The 20,936-nt window shown below is 50.6% G+C and overlaps 1 long non-coding RNA gene across 1 annotated transcript; it reads right to left on the reverse strand.

Annotated features, from left to right (window-relative positions):
- Positions 1-5,811: 5,811 nt before the first annotated feature.
- LOC140430482 (uncharacterized) lies at positions 5,812-20,589 on the reverse strand. Its single transcript, XR_011949436.1, has 2 exons — positions 20,549-20,589; positions 5,812-6,893 (listed from the first exon to the last, which is right to left on the reverse strand). It is a non-coding gene; the product is annotated as an uncharacterized lncRNA (long non-coding RNA).
- Positions 20,590-20,936: the final 347 nt, after the last annotated feature.

The raw sequence follows: 20,936 nt of genomic DNA on the forward strand, positions 1-20,936 counted from the left end.
TTAATCCGCTGAGATGGTTATACATTCAGAAGTTCACATGCTCCAATCCATCTCAAAACTAGCAGAATGTAGAACTTCAACTGTGACGACAAACTAACAAAATAGCACATTTGTAATTAAAGTGAAATACTGTAACGTTCATTACTGGAGGAAGCGTTTGATGGAATAGGATACCTTGGTGCCTCTGTGGAATCCTAAAGAAAGAAGTACTTGTAATATGATTCCTATCATTCACTTTGGCTCCCTGAGGAGCTGCTTGCCGCCTGCTGATTTACGTAGCTTGCCACTCCTCACATTAACCTTTAAGTAAATCACAAAACATAAGATACACAATAAAATGACGCCAGCAAATAAATCACCCGACTCTCCCAAATCCTGGTTATTTAACACAGCCATGGCTTGTTTATATGACTTGCAATGTTTTTAATCTTTAACTCCAAATCCAAACTTAAATTCAAAGCAAATACTGCAAACGGAAATTGCTGGAATTGCTAAGCAGGTTGGGCAGCATCTGTCAGTGGGCAGCATTTAATAAAGGTGATGGGACCTTGCCCACCAGCTGAAGAGGTTCACGCTGCCTCGTCTCAGGAAGGAAGGCCCGTGACTGGACAGTTAACTGGACAGCGAGGCAGAACTTCTCCCCGATCAAGGACCCCAGGGCACAAATCCTACCCGCCAATCAAAGGCCCGCAGCATTATTGAATGGCAGGGCAACTGGGGAAGCAATGGTTGTTGCTGGTACCTACACCTGCACCTGAGGCCTAGTATTGTCGCCGGATCGCAAACCACAGGTGAGTGGTGGTGGTGGGGTTGCGGGAAGCCTGTGAGAGGGTGAGGGGGGGCGGGGGGGGGGGGGGGGGGGTGGGGCGGGGGGGGAGGGGGGGAGGTGGCTATAACCAGCAGCAAGGCAGAATCCCACAGCAGGCTGCCTTTCTTGGTTCTGGGTCCCTCGATCAGGCACTGTGTGCTTCACTGTGTGCTTTATGAACGAGGGACTGCCGCCTTGGAGCCTGCAAGCAACCCCACATCAATTTGCTTGTCGTGTTCCCAGTGTTACAAGGCCCCACCCGCCTGCCCGCCTCTGTCTTAATATGGCAGTGGGATGGGGCCCATTGAGTGGGACTTAATCAGGGTGGAGGTAGGAAGGCAACCCCGCCCACCATCTTCCCACCTGATTAAATGCCCCCACCATCAAACGTGCCGCAGAGGAGGTCTTTAAATTCCATCGCAAGTCATTAATTCTTTTGTCAGATGTGGATAATGTTAGAGATGTAACAGGTTTTAAACAAGTACAGAGCAGGGAAGAGTCTTTATACACAGAGATCTTCCCTTTTGTTCTTTACCTCCTCTCCACTTTCTCTGTACTTTTGTGTACCCAACTGTGCAAACTTGCCAAACCTCCTAAGGGCAGTCGACGTCATCCAGGCAGCACAAAGGCAAGGAAACAGTTGAGATCGGTGGTAGAGGTGTAGAACTGTGTATCATTAGTATGTATGCAGAAGCTGACTCCATTTTTGTGGATCATTCTGTTACGTACTGTTATTTTAAAAATTTTTAAATAAATTTAGAGTTCCCAATTCATTTATTCCAATTAAGGGACAATTTAGCATGTCCAATCCGCCTACCCTACACATCTTTGGCTTGTGGGGGTGAAACCCACGCAAACATGGGGAGAATGTGCAAATTCCACACGGACAGTGATCCAGAGTCGGGATCGAACCTGGGACCTCGGCGCCGTGAGGCAACAGGACTAACCCACTGCGCCACCGTGCTGCCCACTGTTACGTACTGTTATAACCCCACGAGATCCACGGGGACAAACCGATTAATCTCCCCGTGAGTCTTGTGGAGTATGAACTCCCCCACTGAGGGGCGGAAGCCCATCAACAGGATAGTTAACTCAGGACATTAAAAGCCGGCCCAGGAGCGAGTTGAGCTGTAGAGTAGTCCCGGCTAGGATTGGGTTGTTAACATTCAATCCTTTACTTTGTTAATAAACCATTTGTTTTAATTCTCCTTTCTGGACCCCTCTATGGCTCCTAAACCTACTTTTTCTTAAAATGCATTCTTTCAACGCCCTTGCCTTTGCCTCCCTGATCGCCCGCCGCAGAATCCTGTTCGGCTGGCGGTCAGCAGCGCCACCCAAAGCTGCAGACTGGCTGTCCGACCGCTCAGAATCTCTCCAAATGGAGAAAATCAAATTCGCCATCCGAGGGTCAGACGACGGCTTCCACAGAATGTGGGAGCCATTCACGCAATTGCTCCGGGACCTGTTTGTGGCCAACAATCACGAGGAAGAATAGCCAGGTAGCCAAGAATCAGGGGAAAGTAGCCAAAGTATGAAAGGGAGAGATAGACCGGGAGGGGGGGGGCACTTAAACCTACGAGGAAAGAAAGACAAACCACGGGATGGGGGGGAGGGGAGGGGAGAGGGAAGAGACAGGGAACAAGAGAGGAGAATCAGGGAGGTGGGGGGGGGGGGGGGGAGGCAGGGAAATGAGAGCCGGAAGGCTCCGAAATTCAGCGCTGCAGTGCTCCGAAAGCTAGTGTTTGCAACAAACCTGTTGGACTTTAACCTGGTGTTGTAAGACTTCTTACTGTGATCACCCCAGTCCAACGCCGGCATCTCCACATCATGGCTACCATCGTCACCGCAAACTGCCGGCTCAAAGTGGAGAGGTCTACAGGAAGATCGCACAGAGAGACACTGACATTCAGATTCACCTGAGGAAGGAGCAGCGCTCCGAAAGCAAGTGTTTGAAACAAACCTGTTGGACTTTAACCTGGTGTTGTAAGACTTCTTATTCTACTACCCTATCAGAGCACTGAACCAGATCAATCTCTATGTGAGTAAGTGCTTCCACACTTCAATCTGCATCTTTTGCTGGAGACCAAAGTATCTTGAAGTCATTGTTAACTTAATACAAACTCAAAAATCACCCGCCTTCATTTCTTGTCAAGGTCAATATGTCAAATTATTTCCTATTATTTCCTCAAAACCTAATGTTCTGATGAGAAGCACCAGTCTTGTGATTGGCCTCTGCATCACCTCCAGAACTTGAGCATCTGTCCAGAGCTTGGAAAATCAGAATCAGATGCAGCATTCTGTTGATTTGGCAACATAGCTCGACATTGTATTTGTTCTATCGATTGCTACTCTGCAAAGACTGGATGTGCTTTGCATTGTTGTTGAAGCTCCCATGTACTCCTTGGCACGAGAACCAGACAGTTTTAACTCTTGGGCCTCATTTGTATTATTCACATTTGCTTCCTGCTCGAATTCGGCATCATAGCTAATGAGCTGGAGTTGAAATTGTACTGGGAGCCAGGTGTTGCTGCAGACCCAAGGGAATAGACCTTGCATCGGATTACTGGGGAGTGATGGATGTGTGTGCTTTGAGCTATTGGGTCGTGGGCGGAGAGGGAGATTTTGTTCCAGAATTGATCGACGCATTTACTACAAAGTAAAACCGTTGTTAGTGGGGCGAGATAACCCACTGTATAAAGTTGTGTATCACATGGAATGTAGTTTACTAGTGCCAAGCTTGGTCTAGCAATTAAACAGAAGCACAGTATAAAGGGCCAAAATTGCAACATTAGGCAGTATCCACTGGAAAAGCCATGCACGCGCAGTCATTCACACATATACTCTGTATGCATGCACACCCTTACCGATATGCACGCACTAATGTTCATGCACATATTTTCCCCTACACGCATTGAGCGCCTTTCCATCGATGTAGGTCTGCTGTGGGGGTGGGTGGAGGTTTTGTGTGAGTGTTCTCTGCTTTGGTTTTTGCCCTTGGTGTGTGGCTGGTGACGTTATTGTCTTTCTGCCTCTTTGTGTTCTCCTTTGGTAGTTGCTCTGTATTTGGTTTGGTTTATAATGTGCTGGACCTGTTCTGGGCTGAACTGTGCCCCTCTTGGCAGGGGTGGAATGCTTTTATCCTCTCTCCTCCCCTGTGCTCTGTGTTGAAGCGGCCTTTTCTGGTGGGCTGGGCTGGCGTGCCTTTCCGCTGATGTAGGTCGGGGGGGGGGGAGGGGGGGAATGTGTTCTGGGTTCCAGGTGATTGCTGTCCTCATTGTATTATCTTTTGTATTTTAAAAAATATTTCCAGATTGTGTTTGCTGCTTGCTCCTGCTGGTGGCTGCAGGTGCCTGGAGGCTGTTGTTGCTCTTTCTTTCCTTTTCTGTTACCGGAAGAAGGACATTTTTTCTAAGATATCTGGGACCTGGAACACCGGGCTCATGGGGACGTATCAGTCCAGAAGGTAATCTGGTTTGAAGCACGAAGATGCTGCAGGACCTGGTGCGCGACATTGTTCCAAATGGGCCATCTGATGGCACCGTTGAAGAAATGCTTTTGCAGATTGCTGATGCTTTTGTTGCTGGTGTGGCTGCATGTAACTGGCACGTCGCCGCAGGTAAAACACGTCAGGAGTAAAGGATGTTCAACTGCACCTTGAGCGGCAGCGGAATATGTGGATGCCAGGATTTGGTCCTGGTGAGATTGGGCCGTGTGGGAGGGGCCTGCACAGCCATGGCTCCTGGATAGAGAATGGCACTGATACGTGGAACAAGTCACCCATTGATGGATGGATCATTTCTATAACACATTCTCAGGGTTATCCTCCCTTTCTGTTGAGGAACCTGCGAGGGGCATACCATGTGTTTGGTTTTCTTTCTACATATGGACTGTTGTAGCTTTGTGTTTGTACCAATATTCTGTAGTGAAAAGGTTCTTGTCTGTGTATGACGTGGTGCCATTTCTTTATTGTTTAATGGTTAAAATGATAAATGGACTGTTAAATGGTTTGTTTTCAGCTTTTTTGTATAGAGGTACTTTTGACCATTTAATAAACAAAATATTCTCAAGTGGCTTCTCGTGGGTACATGTGCCATGCCTCAGGCGGTGATTATTGCACCACATTTCAGTCAAACGTTGCAGTCTGCACCCTTTGCCTGACCTCTAGAAGCGTCAGCGCCTTAGAGGCAGCAGCCAACAATCAAACACTCAAGAGCGAGCTTCAGCACTGGGGATAACCTTGCGACTAAAGGGTAAGTACATGGATCAGGGCAGGGCACTGGAGTGTGGTCTATCTAATGTTCCCAGAAGAGAATCATCATAGAATCATAGAATTTACAGTGCAGAAGGAGGCCATTCGGCCCATCGAGTCTGCACCGGCTCTTGGAAAGAGCACCCTACCCAAGGTCCACACCTCCACCCTATCCCCATAACCCAGTAACCCCACCCAACACTAAGGGCAATTTTGGACACTAAAGGCAATTTAGCATGGCCAATCCACCTAACCTGCACATCTTTGGACTGTGGGAGGAAACCGGAGCACCCGGAGGAAACCCACGCACACACGGGGAGAATGTGCAGACTCCGCACAGACAGTGACCCAAGCCGGGAATCGAACCTGGGACCCTGGAGCTGTGAAGCAATTGTGCTAACCACAATGCTACCGCGCTGCCAGAGGTCTGGGATCAAAGGACTTCTGATGTGGCCAGGCGTGAGTGTGTAGAGTGAGCGGGTCTGGGGGCATAGCTACATTAGAACAGCATCTGGGCTATTTATATTATCTGAACTTTCAATACCTGCCTGTCTTCTGGTAATTGCTGTGCGTTTGAGTGTGTTCCATTTGCCCAGCATCAGGGACAGGGCCCAAAAATAACCCGAAAATAATCTGATTGTGAGTATGCTTGAGTTACATTCCTGGGTTTGAGATATATGAACTCCTCCTAAAATGTTGGCAGAAGATGAACTATCTATACATAAACCAGAATAAGCACACACTCTATCCAGCATTTTATGGAACAATATAGTTTACTTTGTGTTGCAGCCTAGCACATCATACCTATTAATACACACAAAAAAATGAATTTCTTACAGGCAAACCCTCATTTCCTGTAAGTTGAAATGTGGCCTTATGTCTTCAGTAGTTTGGGATTTCAAGCATCAGAGTGAACAATGAACTCTTTTTTATCAGAAAGAAGGTGCGCGCTAGAAATGATACTCGATATCCTCATACAGTTCTGATCTTTCTGAACAATGGACAAATAACATTCTGACAGGCAACGTATCTGGCTAAAACTATTAATGCATGATTTAAACACAAGCAAGAACACCACAGCAGACTGATTATGTTGTGTTCTGTGTTATAACCATTGTAATGATGTACACAGAACATATAGCTGTTTAACTAGAAATATGATTTATTAACAAACACATGGAAAGATAACTAACGAACCATAATACATATGATAGCTACTAAATGAATTCAGTGAATTCTCCTGGACTACTCTAAGCGCGACTGTCCTCTTGTATGACTTACAACCAACTAGCGGGCGTCTCGAGTTATATGATAGATCTCTATCATCACCAGCTGGTTGGAGGTTGCAATGCTAACTATATACAGAACTGTGCACAGGCATATCACCACAAATTACAGCAGGAGTGATTTATTTCTCACTGATTCTGTAACAGATTTGGACAAGACTCCAAATAGTAATTCATATCTTTTGTATTAATACTCAAATCAAACATTAGAAAGCATGACAATGCAGAGGTCAAAACAACATCAGGATCCCACACCAATATTAGAGATTAAGACAATATTACCCCATTTGGTCTCTGGACAAAAATTGCAATCAAGTTGATGATGTGGTCGCTTCAAGTTCTTTCACAATTAAGCGACCTTCAGACAGATTGGTGTTCTTCCGACAGCTGAATAGTCTTTGCTGATACCTTTGCGTCTTCTCAAAAGATGATTTTATTTAAATGTTCCCTCCCCCCAAAATAACCGTCCACCATATATGAGGTTGCTATTCACATGTCCATTATGAATAATAGAGACAGAAGATGCTGGCTACAGCCACTGCTCAGACATCTGTGGAGAAAGGAGAAGTTAACAATTCAGGTTGATGACTTTCATCAGAATGGGTAGCTAATCCAGATTACTTAGCGCATTACTTAGTGGGCTTAAGTGAACATTCGTTGATAGCATATCCCCAGAATTTGGGGCAAGGTAGTCTAGGAAAGGAAAGGAAGAGTCAAAGGTGGACTATTAAAGGGAAGGGTGGAAAATGGAATCAAAGTTGATTAAACTTTCCAGATCAGAGTGAGAGCAACAAATGGCACCTGTATAATTATCAGTGTACCAGAAAGAAAGGTGAGGGAGAGGGCCTGAATAGAACTGGAACAAGGATTGGTCCACATATCCCACAGATAGATCAGCAAAACTAGGAGCCGTGCAGGTTCACTTAACAATGCCTTTTATTTGGAGGGAGTGGAGTTCAACGAGAAATTGTTTAATGTGGGAACAAGTTAAACGCAGGGTTGGGGTGGATGGAAACTTTAAAAAATAAATTTAGAGTACCCAATTATTTTCTTTCCAATTAAGGGGCAGTTTAGCGTCACCAATCCACCTACCCTGCACATCTTTGTGTTGTGGGGGTGAGACCCGTGCAGACACGGGGAGAATGTGCAAATTCCACATGGACAGTGACCCAGGGCTCTGATCGTACCCAGCTCCTCAGCACCATGAGGCAGCAATGCTAACCACTACGCCACCGTGCCTCCCTGGGTGGAAGAAAACTGATTGGGCATCCTTTCCAGGGAGAATTGGAGAGCCCTCCAACTGTTCTAGTGCGGAATGGATGGGTAGAGAGATTGGACGTCCATGGTGAAGAGGGAATGGTTAGGACCAAGAAAAATTGGATACTTTTAAAGTGACAGAGGGTATCGGAAGATTCACAGATGTAGGCAGGAAGAGATTGGGCAAGAGGAGAAAGAATAATGTTGAGGTTGGAAGGAAGGAAGTTGGAAGGACAGGGTGAAATTTAGATCTACCAGGGCAGTCTTGTTTGAGGATCATGGCATGGAGATAGGATTCTGGGATTGGGGGATTATTATCTTTGAGGCCTTTGAGGGAAGATTTCCAGTGCCAATGGGGACAGTGATTGTCCTGGAGTCAATGACCTGATGTTCGTTGGTGGGGTCATGATCCAGGGGGAGGTAGAAGAAAGTGTCAGGGAGCTGCCATTCAGCCTCTGCGAGGTCGAGTTTGATTCACTACAACCACCACTAGAACAATAGAACCGCTCTTGTCAGCAGGCTTTAAGGCAAAGTTAGGGTTGCATCTAAGAGAAAGGAGTACAGCAAGTTCAGAATGAGACAGCAGAGTATGTATGGGGAGCAGAGAAATTGAGGGCGTGATTCAACCAAATGATTTATAAATGCCCAAACTAACCAAATGGGAACAGAGTCCTATAGTGACCGGGTTTAGCTGCGGGTTTCCCAGCGCTAAGAAACACCCCACTATCTAACGCCCATCCGGTTAGAAACGGGGTCTCAGCGGAGAACGCAAGCCCAAGGCTGCACATCCCCATTTTCTGCAATGAGGAGCTCTGCTCGCTGGAACTCCTCAGAACGAGAGATCAAGACGCCATTTTTAAATGGGGTCCCAATCTTGCAAGCTCCTGACGTTACCCCAAAACCCACAACTCACAATAAGGTCCCCCCCGCAACCCCCACACCTGCGCAGTGCACACCCCAGGCCCGGTCACCGCCGTGCAAAAAATGCCAACTTAGCACGTTGGCACTGCCAGACTGGCACACTGGCAGTGCCCCTGCCAGCTGGGCACCTTGGCAATGACAGGCTGGCACCCAGGTGGCGCAGCCAGAGTGTCAGAATGACACTGGAAGGGTGCCAGGCTGGCACTGCTAGGATGCACAGGTGGCAGTGCCACCTTGCCCAGAGGACATGCACCTGGGGCCTCCAATCCTCCATTCTCATATCAAAGCTCGAAAACCTAGGACATGGCTCCTCACTCTGCAACTGGATCCTTGTCTTTTTGACACATAGACCACAATCGGTAAGGATAAACAACACCTTCTCCACGATAGTCCTTTATACTGGGGCCCTGCAAGGCTGCATACTTAGCCCACTACTATACTCCTGACACACACAGGACTGTGTGGCAAAATTTGGCTCCAACTCCATCTACAAATTTGCTGATGACATGACCGTAGTGGGTCAGATCTCAAACAACGATGAGTCAGCATACAGGAGGTAGATGGAGAACCTAATGGAGTGGTGTAACAACAACAATCTCTCTCTCAATGTCAGCAAAACTAAAGAGCTGGTCATTGACTGAAGGAAGCAAAGTGTCATACACACCCTTGTCTGCATCAACAGGTCTGATGGGTGACAGCTTCAAATTCCTAGGTGTGCACGTCACCAACAATCTGTCCTGGTCCAGCCACATTGATGGTATGACCAAGAAAACGCAACAGCACCTATACTTCCTCAGGAAACTAAGGGCATTTGACATGTCCACATTGACTCTGACCAACACGATAGAAAGCATCCTATCTGGCTGGTATGGTAACTGCTTGGCCCAATACCGTAAGAGATTACAGAGTCATGAATACAGCCCGGTCCATCACAGGAACCCGCTTCCCATCCATTGACTCTACCTACACCTCCTGCTGCTTTGGAAAGTGGGCAACATAATCAAAGACCCCTCCCATCTGGCTTATTCACGCTTTCAACTTCTTCCATCGGGCAGGAGATACAAAAGTCTGAAAACACACACAAACAGATTCAAAAACAGCTTCTTCCCCGCTGTTACCAGACTCCTGAATGACTCTCTTATGGACTGACCTGATCTCTTCACATATCTTTTTTACTGAGTTGTACACACTCCTGTATGCTTCACTCAATGGGCGAAATTCTCCCCCAACGGCGCGATGTCCGCCGACTGGCGCCAAAAATGGCGCCAATCAGACGGGCATCGCGCCGGCCCAAAGGTGCGGAATGCTCCGCATCTTTGGGGGCCGAGCCCCAACATTGAGGGGCTAGGCCGGCGCCGGAGGGATTTCCGCCCCGCCAGCTGGCGGAAATGGCGTTTGTTGCCCCGCCAGCTGGCGGAAATGGCGTTTGGTGCCCCGCCAGCTGGCGCGGAAATGCGGCGCATGCGCGGGTGCGTCAGAGGCAGCCGACAGTTTCCCGCGCATGCGCAGTGGGGAGAGTCTCTTCCGCCTCCGCCATGGTGGAGGCTGTGGCGGAGGCGGAAGGGAAAGAGTGCCCCCACGGCACAGGCCCGCCCGCGGATCGGTGGGCCCCAATCACGAGCCAGGCCACGGTGGGGGCACCCCCGGGGTCAGATCGCCCCGCGCCCCCCCCCCAGGACCCCGGAGCCCGCCCACGCCGCCTGGTCCCGCCGGTAAATACCAGCTTTGATTTACGCCGGCGGGACAGGCAATTTCTGGGCGGGACTTCGGCCCATCCGGGCCGGAGAATTGAGCGGGGGGTCCCGCCAACCGGCGCGGCCCGATTCCTGCCCCCGCCCAATCTCCGGTACCGGAGACTTCGGCGGGGGCGGGGGCGGGATTCACGGCGGCCAACGGCCATTCTCCGACCCGGCGGGGGGTCGGAGAATGACGCCCAATGTGTCTATGTATTTACATTGTGTATTTTATGTTTTTGCTATGTATTTTCTTTACATGTACGGAATGATCTGTCTGCACTGTACGCAGAACAATACTTTTCACTGTACCTCAGTACATGTGACAATAAACAAATCCAAATCCAACAAATGCCATTCCATCTGGTCCCCTTTTGTCGAGAACAAATGCTTGCCCGAGGTCTCCAAGGTGAAGGAGGTCGATCTCAACGCCTTGGTCACCTCAGGGAACTGTATATTAGAGAGAGACTAGCTGCCTCACTCCAATATGCAGATTCCCAAAAAGTGACCCCGCCCACAATGGGCAGGCTTCACATCGCAACGTCTCGCGCGATCGTGTTAGATCTCGCGAGGTGTAGCAAGCCGGGTAAATCCCAGGAGTGGGGCCTCCCGGCAGTTACTGGCCACTGTGTGCCATGGCGCACTGCTTTTCGAGCGCAATGTGGCCGGTAGATCGCGCCCTAAGCGTCAATTTGGGCGAGATCGACAGAGCTTTTCTCGCCAGCTTTTTGTGTGAAATTCACGCCGCTATTCAATCACAATTAGTCATTTATTGGGTCTTGGGGAGTGTAGCGCACAATGACTTACAAGAGACGAGAAGTGATGAAGTCGATCCAGGCTTTATTAAGTGATGCTTGTCCCCAGCAGCTCAGCAACAGAATGAAGCTGCGGGGAGAAGCTCGGGTTCTTATACTCCGCCTTCAGGGCGGAGCCAGAAGTCGGCAGATCCAACCAGGACCCGGGATCTGTCAGCCAATAGCATCTCGGCTTCACAGGTCCCACATGACCCCTAATACATACCACCACATTCACTCCTTGTTAAAAAGGAACCCGGCGGGGTGGTGGTTCGCATGGTGGTAGGGGTTTACAAGGCTGGCCCTGGAACAAATTTCGGACAGTGTTACTACAGCTTTAGCCCTACACTGGGCTATGTACAAGTTTGTGAGAACTATTTACAATATGAGCAAAAAAAAATTTTTTTTTGTTACAACAACATTCTTGGTGTCACGCGGATTCCCCGAGTCGAGCGGGCGGTCTGGTCTTCCTCGTCGATCGCCTCAGCCCCGGTGGTGGTGCAGGTGCTTGCTCGGGCGTTGTCGTCTCCGGGGGCGTTTCGGTGTTTGTTCCTGTTTTACTCCTGGGCGGGCATGGGAGGAGGACCGATCCCCCCGGGAAGGGGGCGGTCGCGGGGTGCGCCGATGGCAGGGAGGGGATGATCGGTATCGGGGGTGTGTGTGTGTTGCCGGCGGGCGCCAGGTCCCGCAGGGAGACCGTGTCCTGTCGGCCGTCGGGGTACGCCACGTAGGCGTACTGCGGGTTCGCGTGGAGAAGGTGAACCCTCTCGACCAACGGGTCCGATTTGTGCGCCCGCACATGTTTCCGGAGCAAGATGGGCCCTGGGGCCGCCAGCCAGGTCGGCAGCGACGTTCCGGAGGAGGACTTCCTGGGGAAGACAAGGAGGCGCTCATGAGGCGCTTGGTTAGTGGTGGTACACAGCAGCGACCGGATGGAGTGGAGAGCGTCCGGGAGGACATCCTGCCACCGGGAAACTGGGAGATCCCTGGACCGTAGGGCCAGTAGGACGGTTTTCCAGACCGTGCCGTTATCCCTCTCTACTTGCCAGTTCCCCCGGGGGTTGTAGCTGGTCGTCCTGCTCGAGGCTATGCCCTTGCTGAGCAGGAACTCTCGCAGCTCGTCACTCATGAAGGAGGACCCCCTGTCGCTATGGATATACGCGGGGCAACCGAACAGTGTGAATATGGTGTCAAGGGCTTTAATGACTGTGGCCGCTGTCATGTCGGGGCAGGGGATGGCGAAGGGGAAACGAGAGTACTTGTCCACCACGTTCAGGAAGTATGCGTTGCGGTCGGTGGAGGGGAGGGGCCCTTTGAAATCCAAACTGAGGCGTTCAAAGGGGCGGGAAGCCTTGATCAGGTGCGCTCTATCCGGCCTGAAAAAGTGCGGTTTGCACTCTGCGCAGATGTGGCAGTTCCTGGTGACTGTTCGGACCTCCTCCACAGAGTAGGGGAGGTTGCGGGACTTTACGAAATGGTAGAATCGAGTGACACCCGGGTGGCAGAGGTCCTCGTGGAGGGCTTGGAGGCGGTCTATTTGTGCGTTGGCACATGTGCCGCGGGATAGGGCATCGGACGGCTCGTTCAGCTTTCCGGGACGATACAAGATCTCATAGTTATAGGTGGAAAGCTCGATCCTCCACCTTAAGATCTTGTCATTCTTAATTTTGCCCCGCTGTGTATTATCGAACATGAAGGATACCGACCGTTGGTCGGTGAGGAGAGTGAATCTCCTGCCGGCCAGGTAATGCCTCCAATATCGCACAGCTTCCACTATGGCTTGGGCTTCCTTTTCCACTGAGGAGTGGCGGATTTCTGAGGTGTGGAGGATCCGGGAGAAAAAGGCCACGGGTCTGCCCGCTTGGTTAAGGGTGGCCACCAGAGCTACGTCGGATGTGTCGCTCTCAACCTGGAAGGGGAGGGACTCGTCGATGGTGCGCATCGTGGCCTTTGCGATATCCGCTTTGATGCGGCTGAAGGCCTGGCGAGCCTCTGTCGACAGGGGGAAGGTAGTGGACTGTATTGGCGGGCGGGCCTTGTCTGCGTACTGGGGGACCCACTGGGCGTAATATGAAAAGAAACCCAGGCAACGTTTCAGGGCTTTGGAGCAGTGGGGGAGGGGGAATTCCATAAGGGGGCGCATGCGTTCGGGGCCGGGGCCTATTACTCCATTGCGCACTACGCATCCCAGGATGGCCAAACGGTTTGTGCTAAAAACAAATTTGTCCTCGTTATATGTGAGGTTCAGGGCGTTAGCGGTCTGGAGGAACTTTTGGAGGTTGGCGTCATTGTCCTGCTGATTGTGGCCGCAGATGGTTACGTTGTCGAGTTACGGGAACGTGGCCTGCAACCATTCGGTCCAGCTCCCGTTGGAAGACCGAGACCCCGTTCGTGATGCCAAATGGGACCCTTAGGAAGTGGTATAGACGCCCGTTTGCCTCGAAAGCGGTGTACTTGCGGTCACCTGGGCGGGTGGGGAGCTGGTGGTAGGCGGACTTGAGGTCCACGGTGGAAAAGACCTTATACTGGGCAATCCGATTGACCATGTCGGATATGCGGGGGAGAGGGTACGCATCTAGCTGCGTGTACCTGTTGATTCTGTTGCTGAGCTGCTGGGGACAAGCATCGCTTAATAAATTGTAGCGCACAATGACTTACGAGGGACGAGAAGTGATGAAGTCGATCCAGGCTTTATTAAGCGATGCTTGTCCCCAGCAGCTCAGCAACAGAATGAAGCTGCGGGGAGAAGCTCGGATTCTTATACTCTGCCTTCAGGGCGGAGCCAGAAGTCGGCAGATCCAACCAGGACCCGGGATCTGTCAGCCAATAGCATCTCGGCTTCACAGGTCCCACATGACCCCTAATACATACCACCACAGGGAGTTTCTCCCTGGTCAAACCCACAGAATTTTTCAACACTGAGGAGCTGAACTTTCCAGTGGGACCGGCTCCTCAGAGGTCGGGCCACCATTTTGAAAGGGTGCCCTGATCTCAAAGTGAACTTGAGGTTCCCCCACTCACAGGGAATGTCACCCCCACACACATGGGCATTAACCCACGCACCCCCAAGTGAGGACACCACGCTATGGGGTCTCCCCACCCATCTTTTGGACTCCCTCTTTCAGGCCCCCACCCTTCATACCCCAACCTATATGAGGCCCCTTTACACCCTCCCTTCACAGCCCACCAAAACCCCCCTCATCCCCCATTCATTGGATTGCCCCCCTCAAGCGCACACCCTTGGCAATGCCACCCTGACACCCAGAAACCCTGGCACTGCCACCCGGGCACCTTGGCAGTGCCCGGCCAGCCTGGCAGGACCACCCGGGAACCTTGGCAGTGCTCGAGCAGCAGTACCAAGGTGCCAGGCTGGCAGTGCCAAGGTGTCTAGGTGCCAGACAGAGAGCCAGGGGGCCACCCTGACCTTTCTCTGACCACCTGGGATCTCCAAAGGCCTGGGGAATCCCCCAGGTGTTACACCTGGTCCACATTTGTGTGGACCAGTACTAATCGGCGCCAAACAAGGTCTCGTCGAGGAGTCTATTAAATCTTGGGTGCTGGAAGGATCTGGCACAGACATATTTAAATAAGCCTATCAGCTCAATTTAGTATGTATATCTGGATCTCGCCAAGCGAAGGCGAGATCCAGATCGTGACGTCTCACAAGCTTCATAAGTTCATCAGATAAAGAAGCAGAATTAGTCCATTTGGCCCATCAAGTCTGCTCCACCATTCGATCATGACTGGCCTTAACTCCACCGTCCTGCCCGTTATCCGTACGCTTCAAACCATCGCCAATTAAAATCTGTCTACCTCCTCCTTAAATTTACTCACTGTTCCAGCTACCACCGCGCTCTGGGGATGCGAATTCCACAGATTCACAACCCTTTGGTGGAGCTGGGTGAGGAGCTAGATGAGGGCCTGTGGGCTGACGCCCTGGGCAGGGTTAATTCCTCCTCGTCTTGCGCCAGGCTCAGCCTGATCCAGTTTAAAGTGGTGCATAGGGCGCATATGACAGAGGCGAGGATGTGTACGTTTTTTGGGGTAGAGGACAGGTGTGTGAGGTGTTCGGGGGGCCCAGGAAACCACGCCCATATCATTCGCAAAGGCTACGTCCAAGGTCTTGGATACTCGGGTAAAACCGAGCTGGGGGATAGCGATATTTGTGGTTGCTATTGGGCGTGTAGGAGCCGAAAGAGGCCGGAGCTCTGGCCTTTGCCTCTTTGGTAGCCCGGAGAAGGCTCTTGTTAATGTGGAGGGACGCGAAGCCCCCAAGCGTGGAGGCTTGGATCAATGACATGGTGGGGTTTCTCAGGCTGGAGAAGATAAAGTTCGCCTTGCGAGGGTCTGTGCAGGGGTTCTCCAGGCGGTGGCAACCGTTCCTTGACTTTCTCGCGGAACGTTAGGTGGAGGTCAATGGCAGCAGCAACCCGGGGGGGGGGTAGGGTTTCTTGTTTTGGTTTATGTAAGGGGCGTTTGCCCCATTTTGTTCTTAATTTGTTAAATCGTTTAAGGGTTAGAGGAATAAGTTGCTTTGTTTGTTGGCGTATTGCCTGTTCTATTTTTCTTTTGTATATTTTCTTTCCTTTTTGGAGTGTTTTGTAAAAATTATTGAAAAACCTTGAATAAACATATTTTTAAAAACAGATTCACAACCCTTGGGAGAACAGAGTTTCTCCTCCAACCTGTTTTAAATTTGCTACTTCTGATCCTAAGACTATGACATCTCGTTCCAGAATGCCCCACAAGGTGAATCATCATGTCTACTTTATCCATACCTTTTATCATCTTACATACCTCAATTTGATCTCCCCTCATTCTTCTAAACTCTAGAGAGTATAGGCCTAAACTGTTCAATCTCTCGTCATACAACAACCCCTCATCTCTGGAATCAACCTAGTGAACCTCCTCGTCAGCTGGTCGGGCGCAATGAAGCCATTGAGACGGCCAAAGTTACGTTGGTAGTTCTCAATAAACAGATGCAGAGAGGGTAAGAGGCTAGAGGGAGATGTCCAGGTGGAGGACGAATGCTGTATGCTCAAAAAGGTCCATTGTTCAAGGCGAAGACTCCTGCTAAAATTAGTGCAAAGGTGAAGGCAACAGATCATTAAGTACATGGGAAGAGAAGGGAATAAAAGAAAATAGCGATGAACAGCTCCTCAAACACGGTCACAAACATCCCCCACCTTTTCTCAAACTCCCCTGCTGAGCCCCTTAACTCATACTTTATCTTCTCTAACCACAGGAAGTCGTACAGGTCACCCAACCATGTCGCTACCCCCAGTGGCGATGCCGACCACCACTCCAGCAAAATTCGCTGCCGTGCAATCAGAGAGGCGAAGGCCACAACATCGGCATTCCTCCTCTCCATGAGCTCCGGTTTCTGTGAAACCCCGAATATCACCACCAAAGGGTCCGGGCCCACTCCCTCCTCCACTACCCTGGCTCAGACCGTGAACACTCTGCTGTGTTGGGTGCTCTGGATCCGTGGAACACATACAGGCCACCAACACTTAAAATAGTGCAACACTATTTTATTAAGTTAGAAACTGTTGAACATACTTTCACTGTGGGTTAACACGATGTTAGATTAAACTAAAGACCTATGCCTGTCCTAACTAGCCCATCCCGAATGAGCGGGAACTCTGATACCCCCTGTCTTTATAGTGAGTGTGCTCTAACTGGTGATTGGCTGTGGTGTTGTGTGTGTTGATTGGTCTTGCTGTGTGTCCATCAGTGTGTGTATCTCTGCACCATCATATACTGGTGTATATTATGACACACTCCCGCCCAGAATCGTCCCAATCTTTCGCAACCCCAAAACATGTGCGCATGTCGCTGGCCCCCGTCCACACTCTCACACTCATCTGCTACCCCCTGAAAGAACCCACTCATTCTCGCCCGAGTCATATGCACCCTGTGCACCACCTTACACTGTATCAGGCTCATCCTTGCACAAGAGGAGGTCCCGTTTACCCTACGCAGTGCCTCACTCCATACTCCCCAATTGATCTCTCTTCCCAACTCTGCTTCCCATTTCTCCTTGATCTTCACCACTCGCTCGCCTCCCTGCTCTCCCAGCCACTTGTATATATCCCCAATTCTTCCCTCCCCTTCCACATCCGGAAGCAGCAGTCGCTCCAGCAGGATGTATCCCAGCAACCTAGGGAACCCCCTTTCACGACATGTCCCTAACCTGCAGATACCTGAACTCACTGCCCCTCGGCAGCTCTACCTTTAGCTCCTCCAGACTGATAAACCCTTCCTCCAAATACAAATCCCTCACCTTGACCAGCCCCACTTCCCTCCAACTCCTGTATACACTATCCATCCCCCCGGCTCAAACCCATGATTCTTGTACAGCAGCGTTAGCACCAAAATTCTTTCCATCCTAAAATGCCTCCTCAACTGATTCCATGGGCGAGATTCTCCGACCCCTCGCCGGGTCAGAGAATTACCGGGGGCTGGCGTGAATCCCGCCCCCGCTGGTTGCCGAAGTCTCCGGCACCAGAGATTCGGCGGGGGCGGGAATCGCGCCGCGCCGGTCGGCGGGCCCCCCCGCTCGATTCGCCGACCCGGATGGGCCGAAGTCCCGCCGCTAAAATGCCTGTCCCGCCGGCGTAAATTAAACCACCTACCTTACCGGCGGGACAAGGCGGTGCGGGCGGGCTCCGGGGTCCTGGGGGGGGCGCGAGGCGATCTGGCCCCGGGGGGTGCCCCCACGGTGGCCTGGCCCGCGATCGGGGCCCACCGATCCGCGGGCGGGTCTGTGCCGTGGGGGCACTCTTTCCCTTCCGCCTTCGCCACTGTCTCCACCATGGAGGAGAGACTCCCTCCACTGCGCATGCGTGGGAAGCTGTCAGCGGCCGCTGACGCTCCCGCGCATGCGCCGCCCGGAGATGTCATTTCCGTGCCAGCTGGCGGGGCACCAAAGGCCTTTTCCGCCAGCTGGCGGGGCGGAAATTTGTCCGGCGCCGACCTAGCCCCTCAATGTTGGGGCTCGGCCCCAAAGATGTGGAGCATTACGCACCTTTGGGGCGGCGCGATGCCCGTCTGATTTGCGCCAGTCGGCGGACATCGCGCCGTTTCCGGAGAATTTCGCCCCATATCTTCACTGTGGACTGCACCACTGGGCTCCCTGAATACCTACTCGGAGCCATTGGCAACACTGCCGTCACCATAGCCCTCAAACTAGACCCCTTACAAGATTCCTCCTCTATCCTAACCCACTCTACCCCTTCTCCTTCCACCGCACCTTGTCCACATTCGCCACCCAAGAATTTTTTTCTTCTTTTTTTAAATATAACTTTAGAGTACCCAATTCATTTTTACCAATTAAGGGGCAATTTAGCGTGGCCAATCCACCTACTCTGCACACCCAGAACCGGGATCGAACTTGGGACCTTGGAGCCATGAGTCAGCAATGCTAACCATTGCGCCACTGTGCTTGCACATCGCCGCCCAATAATAATGAAAGAAGTTTGGCAACGACAACCCCCCCTGCTGCCTCTGCCTCTGTAGCAGGGTCCTCCCCACCCTCGGCACCTTCCCTGCCCATACAAAGTCCAAGATGATCGTGTTCACATTCCGAAAAAAGGCCTTTGGTATAAAGATTGGGAGAGCCTGAAAGATAAACAAGAACCTCGGCAGAATATTCATTTTCACCACTTGGAATATTCATTTTCACCACTTAAGCCATAGCTGTTCTTTTTTTAATAATATTTTATTGAGGTATTTGAAAGTTTTTATAACAGTAACATAACAATGACATCAACATGATAAAATAAACATTTTCCCCCTCCAAGCCCAATCTTTACACACCTCAACCCTAAAACAACAATCCCCCTCCCCCCTTGGAATATGGCATCTGCTGACATTTTAATTTTCCCCGAGGAAGTTGACGAACGGCTGCCGCTCCTGGTGAACCCTTACAGTGACCCTCTTAAGGCAAACTTTAGTTTTTCGAGACTGAGAACCCAGCCATGTCACTAACCCAGGTCTCTACACTCGGGGGCTTCGAGTCCCTCCACATGAACAAGATTCATCTCCGCTACCAGGGAGGCAAAGGCCAAGACGTCGGCCTCTTTCACCCCCTGAACTCCCGGACCTTCTGACACTCCAAAGATCGCTACCTCCGGACTCGGCACCACCTGTGTTTTTAACACCGTGGACATTACCTTAGTAAAATCCTGCCAAAACCCTCTAAGCTTCGGGCATGCCCAAAACATGTGGACATGATTTGCTGGGCTTCCCGCGCACCTCGCACACCTATCCTCAACCCCGAAGAACTTACTCATCCTAGCTACTGTCATGTGTGCCTGGTGGACTACCTTAAATTGTATCAGGCTAAGCCTGGCGCATGATGAGGAGGTATTAACCCTGCTTAGGGCATCCGCCCATAGACCCGCCTCTATCTCTCCTCCTAACTCGTCCTCCCACTTGCCCTTAAGCTCCTCCACCGGAGTTTCCTCCGCCTCCAAAAGCTCCTGGTAAATATCCGATACCTTCCCCTCTCCCACCCAGGTACTGGAGACTACTCTATCCTGTATCCCCCGTGGTAGCAGCAGCGGAAAGACCAGCACCTGTTTTCTCAGGAAGTCTCGCACCTGCAAATACCTAAAACCATTCCCTGCTGACAATTTAAATTTATCCTCCAAAGCTTTCAAGCTGGGAAAGCTCCCATCTATAAATAGATCCCTCATCCTTCCAATTCCTGCCCCCTGCCACCTCCGGAACCCGCCATCTAGCCTACCCGGTACAAACCTGTGGTTATTATAAATCGGGGTCCAAATCGATGCTACCTCCACTCTCTTATATCTCCTCCATTTCCCCCAGATCCTCAGAGCTGCCACTACCACCGGACTTGTGGAGTATCGGGCCGGCGAGAATGGCACAGGTGCCGTTACCAATGCTCCCAAACTGGTGTCTTTACATGACGCCGCCTCCATTCGCTCCCATGCCTCCCCCTCCCCCACTACCCACTCCCTAATCATGGCTATATTAGCCGCCCAGTAGTAATTGCAGAAGTTCGGCAGCACCAACCCACTCTCGAACCATAGCTGTTCTGATTGTAATCACCACTCCACATTCCTATCGCTGATAAACTTTCAACCCCTCGTCAATCAAGAACATATCGAGCTCTCCCTTAAAAATATTCAGATTATTCCACTGCCTTTTGAGAAAGAGAGTTCCAGAGACTCACGATCCTCTGAGAGAAAAGAATTCTCCTCATCTCTCTCTTAAATGAGTTCCCCCTTATTGTTAAACAGTGACCCCTCGTTCTTGATTCTCCCACAAGAGGAAATATCCTCTCCACTTTGTCAAATATCTTAAAAGTTTCAATCAAGTCATCTCATACTCTTCTGGACTCCAGTGGATACAAGTCTAATCTCTCCAACCTTTTCTCATAAAACATCTCACCTAATCCAGGGGAAGATTAAAAGAAACAATGGGGTCAGAGGAAAGCGAAGGGGAAGGAAGAAATAGAGGAGCACTAATACCATGAGGGTTGAGGTTGCAATTCTTCACACCTGAAAGAGGGGAAAAAAAGGTTTTATTAATTAATAACTAATTTTTCAGACAATTCAAGATAGTCATCGATTTAACGTTACTAATTTACCTTCAAAGCTTTTTAAAATGTATTGCCCATTCCAATTTGCTCCTGAGCAGTTGGTGATGAGTTGCCTACTTGAACTACTTTGTGGTGTAGGTATTGAGTTTCAGGGTTTTGACCCATTGGCAGTGAAGGGCAGTGATACATTCCTCAGTCACGATGATATGTGACATTCAGTTGATGGCATTACCATGTACCTGCTACCTTGCCCTTCTAGGTGATGGAGGTCAGGGGTTTAGAAGGTTAAAGAAGCCTTGATGAGTTGCTGTAGTGCA

Source organism: Scyliorhinus torazame, chromosome 10 (assembly GCF_047496885.1).
Source record: "Scyliorhinus torazame isolate Kashiwa2021f chromosome 10, sScyTor2.1, whole genome shotgun sequence".
Lineage (NCBI taxonomy): Eukaryota > Metazoa > Chordata > Chondrichthyes > Carcharhiniformes > Scyliorhinidae > Scyliorhinus > Scyliorhinus torazame.